Source organism: Coregonus clupeaformis, chromosome 25 (genome assembly GCF_020615455.1).
Source record: "Coregonus clupeaformis isolate EN_2021a chromosome 25, ASM2061545v1, whole genome shotgun sequence".
NCBI classification, from domain to species: Eukaryota; Metazoa; Chordata; class Actinopteri; order Salmoniformes; family Salmonidae; genus Coregonus; species Coregonus clupeaformis.
The window spans coordinates 25,748,489-25,757,208 of record NC_059216.1 but is presented as its reverse complement, the minus strand read 5'-3'; the positions used below and the strand labels follow the sequence as shown (position 1 = coordinate 25,757,208).

Here is an 8,720-nt window from a genome sequence, read left to right as displayed (position 1 = left end):
AACCACTTCACAAAATAAAATGCATTATTATTCCCAAACCATTATTACAGAGAATCAGTCAAATTATGCTACCCTCTGCCTATTGGCTACTTAGTTTATTCAAGCATGTCTCAAAATACAACACTGCCTCTTTAAGACAAAAAAAAAGCACTTTACCTGACTTGTTTTTCAAAGATGTCCAGAAAAGTACATGTTTTGTGCTCTTGTAGGAAGTAATCACTTCCCTATTGCTGACTACCAATGATCTATAACTGGGCTGATAATTCACTAACTAGCAAAGGATATAAACAAAATGTGCACACGTGGCTACATGCAGCTCTTGCTTTGATCTCAAAACAAGCATATCTACTCACGACCACAGCTGCCAACAAAGTCCAGTTCAAAGTAAATGGCACAGATCCATATATGGCAATGGTCTATTTGCATATAGGCCTATTGCAGCTCTGATTGGTTATGCCGCACCAGTATGTCTGTGTAGAGTTCAGCTGTCTTAGTCGTGCGCAATAGAATCCTACTCCAATGCGTTATGTCTACAACAAAATCTCTTGCATAGTTTGTTTTGTTTCGGTTTGTTGCATTGAAAGTGGCTAACGGCAGTCCGGGGAAGCTGCGTGGCATTCTTGGCTACTGCATGCCCGCCAACACGCATGTTGCTTGCCTCGAAGCGAGCATAGAAGGCATTTACCTCGTCTGGTAGGCTCGCGTCACTGGGCAGCTTGTGGCTGGGTTTCCCTTTGTAATCCGTGATAGTTCGCAAGCCCTGCCACATCCGATGAGTGCCCTGTGTCCTGATTAATTGTGTGTCTGAGGAACGGAGGAAGAGGGCAGCGGGCCTCACAAGAATTTAGTCACACGAAGTATCGTACTTCGAACTCCGGAGTAGGGCACCTGTTAAAGAGTAATATCCGGGGTGTCGATAACCTTGCGACAGGAATCCCAGGTGTTGTTAGTGCTGTTCGCTTGACCCGCATGGTGGATGGAAGAAAGTTTGTCGGTTTTATTGTTTTTTGATATTGAGCACCTCCCAACGCATGTAAAGCTGGGGTATATGAGGTACGCAGTAAGAGCTTTCGTCCCCAAACCATTACATTGTTAACATTTTAAAGGATTTGGCCATGTTTCATGTGTGTGCAGACGGTTGGAGGACTATACAGAAGATCAGAGTGAAGAAAGCAATTGTGGTGGGGATCATGACCCAGAGTTCGTGGAGTGCCCTGTAAGAGTGAAGGAGGTTGAGGTGGCAAAAGTTAGGAGATCCGATTGACCGCCCAATGTGGAGGCAATCAAAATAATTGAGAGAGCAAGTGAAGTTGAAGAAATGGTAATGTGCATCAATGCCCATAGTGAATAGGCCTATTTGTCAACCAAGAGAACCGGACATGCTGTATGTAAAGAAAGTGAATCTTGTGGTGTTCATTGCAACTATCATAAATGCACAGCTCAAGTGGAAAGGAAATCAAAGAAATTGGACATCATTGTAGCTGTGGCAGGAAAGTATATGGGGCTTCAGGAATTCACAGCGGAAGATTTACAAGGGTTATTGGTGATGAAAGATGTTCCGCCCTCCCAGGCTCCTGAGCCTGTGTAGGGATCAGACATGGATTATTGATGAAGCAAGGAGCATGTTGATGAGTGATTTTTTGGCTAGTCAGTATGAGTATTTTTATCCACATCAATTTAGTCTTTTGGGATCTTTTATTTTCATCCCGCACAGTTGGTGGCGACAATGACCTTTTTGCGTGTAGTTCGCCATAAAACCCAAAGAAGAAAAAGCTCCTCCACTCTGTTAGATTAGCTATCTAGCTAGCTTTTTTATTTAGCTATCTTACAATAGTTATTTCTAACATCACTGGCTAATAAACTTATTCACTTTATCAATTTTAGGTAATGCATCGCCTGGCCCAGGGCAAGGTCTGACAGGACCACCCAGAAGACAAATTAGTTTAAGAAGCAGCCGTAAGTATTAGGCTATAACAATGTATACTGTGTAATTTAAACCTCAACATACAACTCCACACCACAAAGGGGGGTATGTGTTTATTGTTTATTCAATCTCCACAGGAAAAACATTCCCCTCAATAACAAATATTTTGTGTTTTCAGCATTCTGCCCTAGGTTGTCCAGCAGACTGACTCAGTACATTATTCAAGATCATATGGTTTCCCACTACAAAAAGGTGTATTCAGCTAATGGTAAAATAGCCTAACTCATGTGGGTCCCTTTCAATTTGAACCATAAGCTGACTTTGGTTATTAATATCATAATTGTCTTCCAATGTACAGTATTACAGTTGCCATTGATGCATCAGTACGCAAAAGTATGCTAAGCAGTGCAAAATGTAAGTTAATTTTTTACCATCTGAAATTGATCAAAAATCTGAAAAAATCGCACATGGGCTATATGACCTGATTTAGTTATTTATCGTTGTGTACATTCACAGACAATGACCAGTTAAGGTGGGAACAGTTGAGGAAAGATGCCAGCTCTGAGAGAAGTCCTCAATCAGCCCGCTCACATTCACAGAGGAGCAGCAGAACCAACACCAGGGCCTCCTGCCCATCACAAAATGCCAGTGTAAGAAGGCACTGCAGTGTTTTCTGCCCTATTACTGTTTGTCATGTAGTTATCTTATTCACCTAATTTTAAATAATTCTTGAAGTGTACACTGGCAGTCACACGTCATTATAAAAGGGTGCAATGCTACATAGAAATAGATGGTAAAGATGATTGTGTTGATTTTTAAGGATTTGTCTCTCTTGCCTTCCAGAGCAGGTGAAGAAGCTCTACCTGGGAAGCTCCATGATTTCCACTCCCAAGACTCAAACCTCCTTTCACGCCAAGCAAATAGTTTACCGTCCCAAACATTCGGTGAGTCTGGGAGCCCCCCCACACTTCCTCCACTCTGCATCAGAGTACAGCTACAGGAGCCCAAACTTCCAGAGGCAGCAGTCAGCCCACTCCTGCGCCACCACAGGTACCCAGAGTGGCTACAGGGCCCTCCAGAACCCTGTCCAGAAGACCTACAGTGGCGACCTGAATCAGAAACATGCCCACAGCTTTACCCTGGACAAACCCTTCACTCCCAGGACCATGAAGTCAGACAGGAGAGGAGCAGCCTACCACGGCAGGAGACCTATCATGGAAGGTAACGTGTTGCCTAATCTTTCATAGCACAGGGGTCTTATTGAATGAGGTGAGAGAAAGGTTTAATTACTGATTTAAAAGCTTCTATAAATATAGGAGAAGATGGTAAAGTGTGAAATAGGCAGCTAAATATAATACATTCATGATCACTGCAGAACCCTAGCAGCTCCTAGCAGTCTCACCTACATAGTTTCCCTGTAAAGTAACCATTCCGGCTTACCATTATTTTCTCTACAGTGAGAAATAATTAATGTAACTTGAATGTATTGCTAATGTAACAAATTAGATATTGTCCAGGGGTCTGTACTCTAACAGGGACACTACAAGACCAAATGTATGTGGACACCTGCTCGTCGAAGAAATCTCATTCCAATATCGTGGGCATTAATATGGAGTTGGTCCCCCCCTTGCTGCTATAACAGCCTCCACTCTTCTGGACTTTCCACTAGATGTTGTAACATTGCTGCAGGGACTTCCATTCAGCCACGAGCATTAGTGAGGTCGGGCACTAATGTTGGGCGATTAGGCCTGGCTCACAGTCGGCGTTCCAATTCATCCCAAAGGTGTTCGATGGGTTTGAGGTCAGGGCTCTGTGCAGGCCAGTCAAGTTCTTCAACACCGATCTCGTCAAACCATTTCTGTATGGACCTTGCTTTGTGCATGGGGGCATTGTCATGCTGAAACAGGAAAGGGCCTTCCCCAAACTGTTGCCACAAAGTTGGAAGCACAGAATCGTCTAGAATGTCATTGTATGCTGTAGCATTACGATTTCCCTTCACTGGAACTAAGGAGCCTAGCCCAACCATGAAAAACAGCCCCAAACCATTATTCCTCCTCCACCAAACTTTACAGTTGGCACTATGCATTGGGGCAGGTACTGTTCTCCTGGCATCCGCCAAACCCAGATTTGTCCGTTGGACTGCCAGATGGTGAAGCGTGGTTCATCACTCCAGAGAAGGTGTTTCCACTGCTCCAGAGTCCAATGGCGGAGAGCTTTAGATTTGTACGCATTGCTCGCTTCAGCACTCGGCAGTCCCGTTCTGTGAGCTTTTGTGGCCTACCGCTTCGTGGCTGAGCCGTTGTTGCTCCTAGACGTTTCCACTTCACAATAACAGCACTTGCAGTTGACCGGGGCAGCTTTAGCAGGGCAGAAATCTGATGAACTGACTTGTTGGAAAGGTGGCATCCAGTGACGGTGCCATGTTGAAAGTCACTGAACTCTTCAGTAAGGCCATTCTACTGCCAATGTTTGTCTATGGAGATTGCATGGCTGTGTGCTCGATTTTATACACCTGTCAGCAACGGGTGTGACTGAAATAGCCGAATCCACTAATTTGAAGGGATGTCCACATACTCTTGTATATACAGTGCATTCGGAAAGTATTCAGACCCCTTGACTTTTTCCGTATTTTGTTATATTACAGCCTTATTCTAAAATGGATTCAATTGTTTTTTCCCCCCTCATCAATCTACATACAATACCCCATAATGACAAACCAAAAACAGGTTTTTAGAAATGTTTGCCCAATTTATACAAAAATAAAACAACTGAAATATGACATTTACATAACTATTCAGACCCTTTACTCAGTACTTTGTTGAAGCACCATTGGCAGCGATTACAGCCTCGAGCCTTCTTGGGTATGACGCTACCAGCTTGGCACACCTGTATTTGGGGAGTTTCTCCCGTTCTTCTCAGCAGATCCTCTCAAGCTCTGTCAGGTTGGGTGGGGAGGGTCGCTGCACAGCTATTTTCAGGTCTCTCCAGATGTGTTCGATCGGGTTCAAGTCCAGGCTCTGGCTGGGCCACTCAAGGACATTCAGAGACTTGTCCCAAAGCCACTCCTGCATTGTCTTGGCTGTGTGCTTAGGGTCGTTGTCCTGTTGGAAGGTGAACCTTCGCCACAGTCTGAGGTCCTGAGCGCTCTGGAGCAGGTTTTCATCAAGGATCTCTCTGTACTTTGCTCCGCTCATGTTTCCCTCGATCCTGACCAGTCCCTGCCGCTGAAAAACATCCCCACAGCATGATGCTGCCGCCACCATGCTTCACCGTAGGGATGGTGCCAGGTTTCCTCCAGATGTGACGCTTGGCATTCAGGCCAAAGAGTTCAATCTAGGTTTCATCATACCAGAGAATCTTGTTTCTCATGGTCTGAGAGTCCTTTAGGTGCCTTTTGGCAAACTCAAAGTGGGCTGTCATGTGCCTTTTACTGAGGAGTGGCTTCCGTCTGGCCACTCTACCATAAAGGCCTGATTGGTGGAGTACTGCAGAGATGGTTGTCCTTCTGGAAGGTTCTCCCATCTCCACAGAGGAGCTCTGTCAGAGTGACCATCGGGTTCTTGGTCACCTCCCTGACCAAGGCCCTTCTCCACCGAAAGCTCAGTTTGGCCGGGCGGTCAGCTCTAGGAAGAGTCTTGGTGGTTCCAAACTTCTTCCATTTAAGAATGACGGAGGCCACTGTTTTCTTGGGGACCTTCAAAGCTGCAGAAATGTTGTACCCTTCCCTAGATCTGATCCTCGACACAATCCTGTCTCTGAGCTCTACGGACAATTCCTTCGACCTCATGGCTTGGTTTTTGCTCTGAAATGCGCTGTCAACTGTGAGACCTTTATATAGACAGGTGTGTGCCTTTTCAAAATCATGTCCAATCAATTGAATTTACCGCAGGTGGACTCAAATGAAGTTGTAGAAACATCTCAAGGATGATCAATGGAAACAGGATGCACCCGAGCTCAATTTCAAGTCTCATAGTAAAGGGTCTGAATACTTATGTAAATAAGGTATTTCTGTTTTTTCTCGTTGTCATTATGGGGTATTGGGTGTAGATTGATGAGGAATTTTGATTGATTTAATCCATTTTAGAAAAAGGCGGTAACGTAATAAAATGTGGAAAAAGGGAAGGGGTCTGAATATTTTAACTGTTTTTCTCAGGACATGAGACCTTGTAGCCAGCACCTCATCTAGTATTAATGCTTGGCTATAAATCACAGGTGATGATCCTCGTAGTAATCCCACCTCATGAAACCTGTAATAGTTCTTTAAACAGGGGCATGATGATGTTGATTAACTTGTCTCTGTGTCCGTGTGAATCTGAATGTGTTGTTACCACGTGTAGGTATTGATACTAATTTCTTCTCGTTCCAAAGTGTCTTAGAGCGGGTGTTTGAACGTCATGTGGACAATAATAAACATGGATAAGATGAGTTGAGTGTCAACTTTACATGGGCATCTGCACTGGCTGCATTAATGTGTTGTTTTTTACACTCATGCTACATACAAAATGGCAAAAAGAAAATCAAACAAGCTGATATGTTCTGTACATGAAATTAGAGATCTGTCAGAGAATTACTTAGGGTCAATAAGTTTGGTTTGGTTCTTTTCAAGGACCAAATGCGCCATCTTCTGGAGACTCTGTGCAATGACTTGCAAAATCCAGCGAACACAGCTACCTGTAGTGCAGAGCCTCAGAGTGGTGAAGAGACAGAGATTGACCTTCTTCCTAGTCATCTGCAGTGTATGGAGTCTCTGGACGGAGGATCACCATCAGAAACCAAAGAGGACAATTACCTTTTTTGCTATGCATTGTTTAGTAACAAGGACAGTGGTGGGCTGGATAATGTCGATCAATTGTCAGTGTCCACACCGTTACATGGTAGCCCTCCTGAGAGGCCTGACTCTGTCGGTCTGTCTGTTGGTTCATCTGATGCTGATGAAGGTACAGAGGGCCTTGATGAGCAGGATCATGACAGGGAATATGGCTGTCCTCTTTCAGTTGGTGAAAATACCCCTCTGACCCTTGAGGAGGATCACAATCAACCTAGAAGACAATCATGGTGGACTGTCCAAAGAGCAGGCTGAGTCTTTGCATGTGTCCAATGCATCTGATTTCCCAGGGCCAGGAGTCACTGAGAATATAAACACACTAGGCTCTTTCAGCTCCTCCTGTAGCTCAATTGGTAGAGCATGGCGCTTGCAACGCCAGGGTTGTGGGTTTGTTTCCCACAGGGGGGCCAGTAGGAAAAATGTATGCACTCACTAACTGTAAGTCGCTCTGGATAAGAGCGTCTGCTAAATTACTAAAATGTAAAGTGTAATGATGAGTTCTGATTTTATTTGTATTTTAGGGATGAGTTTAAGGAGACTATTTTCGCTACGAGCAATTTGATATTGAGGTTTTTGCATCTCAAATGTGTTTTATAAATGGAAGGTGTATATTTCAAACTTTTTGTAAATGCCCATTCCTGTTCTGGGCACTGTATTGTAGAGATTTACTGTACAAAGTTTTGACCAATATGTATTTGGATTATTGTTACACAATGATGAGAATGAACTAGACCAGAAATGTATTTTGATATATTTATCAGTGTATTGCTCACTATGTAGCCTATTGGTTTCCAATAACAGACTATCAGTGAATAATATAGGAAAAGCCTTTAATAAGAGGCACTGTGCTCTCTGCAACATGTAGCTTAGTTAACTGTGACCTTTGCTGTGACTGCCTGACAGTGTTTTTCATGTTTACAGGAAAATGTTTTGTTATGAACCGCCGCCTCTTTCATCATGCACTGTGCACAAAAGTCAACTTGTCTCAGCTCTGTCCTAGTGGGAGGGGAGGGGAGGGGAGGGGAGGGGAGGGGGGGGGGTGTTTGTCTATTTTCATACAGCAGTATCACACAATATTTTACAGTAACCTCAGCTGGCATGAGTAAATTAAACGGACAGTTCACACATAAGTATAATATGAGCAGAAATATAGGTTTTCAGTGTACGGTGCTGAATAACGTAGTCGTAAACAGGGAGGCAGCTGTCTCATTCTTGGAATATTCCCTGCCTGGCATTCCAGCTGTCTGATGTCATTGCCTCAAAATCTGCCGTGTATCACGCCGCTGTTGAAGAACTACTCAACATTTTATAAAGAAATACAGCCGTTGAAACCCATACTGGACCTGAAGAAAATATATGTAATGTAAATGTTCATAGTTTTGCTTGTCTATGTAAATCAAAATAATAGGAAAACGGTTGTGTTAAAAAGAGTAGAATGTAGATCCGCGGATGTAGAGATTCATACACACTTGTTGCGCTTTCGGCAGGAAGTGAAGCACGTCGTTAGCTTAGTTGGATTTCGGCATGCAGCTTCCAAACTAAACCTTTTCGATATTTGACATAACTATCACCTATTATGACTGGCGGCAGATTTGGATATGCACAATTTACAAATGGACTAATTTGCTTTTGACATACATCAATAAGGTAAAGGTGCTAATGTCAGCTATTTGCAGGGATTTTGTTGTGATGGAGAGCCCATTTTGACGCTGACGACGTTAGCTATGCTATCCTGCAAGCTAGTTAGCGAAAGTTATTGTACTGCAGGCTTTCACACACTTTGTCCTGGGCCCCCACTGCACTACACAGTTGATTGAAATAATCGACGTTTGATGATTAGAAGGGTAATTGAATCAGCTGTGTAGTGCTAGGGCAAAAACCAAAACGTGCACTGGGGGAGGACTGAGTTTGGGAAACCCTGGTGTACTGGATAGTTCTATCAGAGTCCTTAAACATACTGTACTGTCTTTG

At 43.7% G+C, this 8,720-nt stretch overlaps 1 protein-coding gene across 4 annotated transcripts in view; it reads left to right on the top strand.

The window, feature by feature from the left end:
- The first annotated feature begins 419 nt into the window (after positions 1 to 419).
- The window catches only part of LOC121539462 (tyrosine-protein phosphatase non-receptor type 21-like), a 50,430-nt gene continuing 42,129 nt past the window's right edge, over positions 420 to 8,720 (top strand). For 2 of the 4 annotated variants that reach the window (XM_041847978.2, XM_041847975.2), the window contains exon 1: positions 8,223 to 8,396. The gene's annotated coding sequence lies outside the window, so the exon portion shown is untranslated. Of the gene's footprint in view, positions 1,054 to 1,884; positions 1,957 to 2,102; positions 2,193 to 2,282; positions 2,339 to 2,440; positions 2,575 to 2,767; positions 3,146 to 8,016; positions 8,108 to 8,222; positions 8,397 to 8,720 lie in introns of those variants that run through there. The other 2 variants (XM_041847976.2, XM_041847977.2) reach the window with 2 other exon arrangements.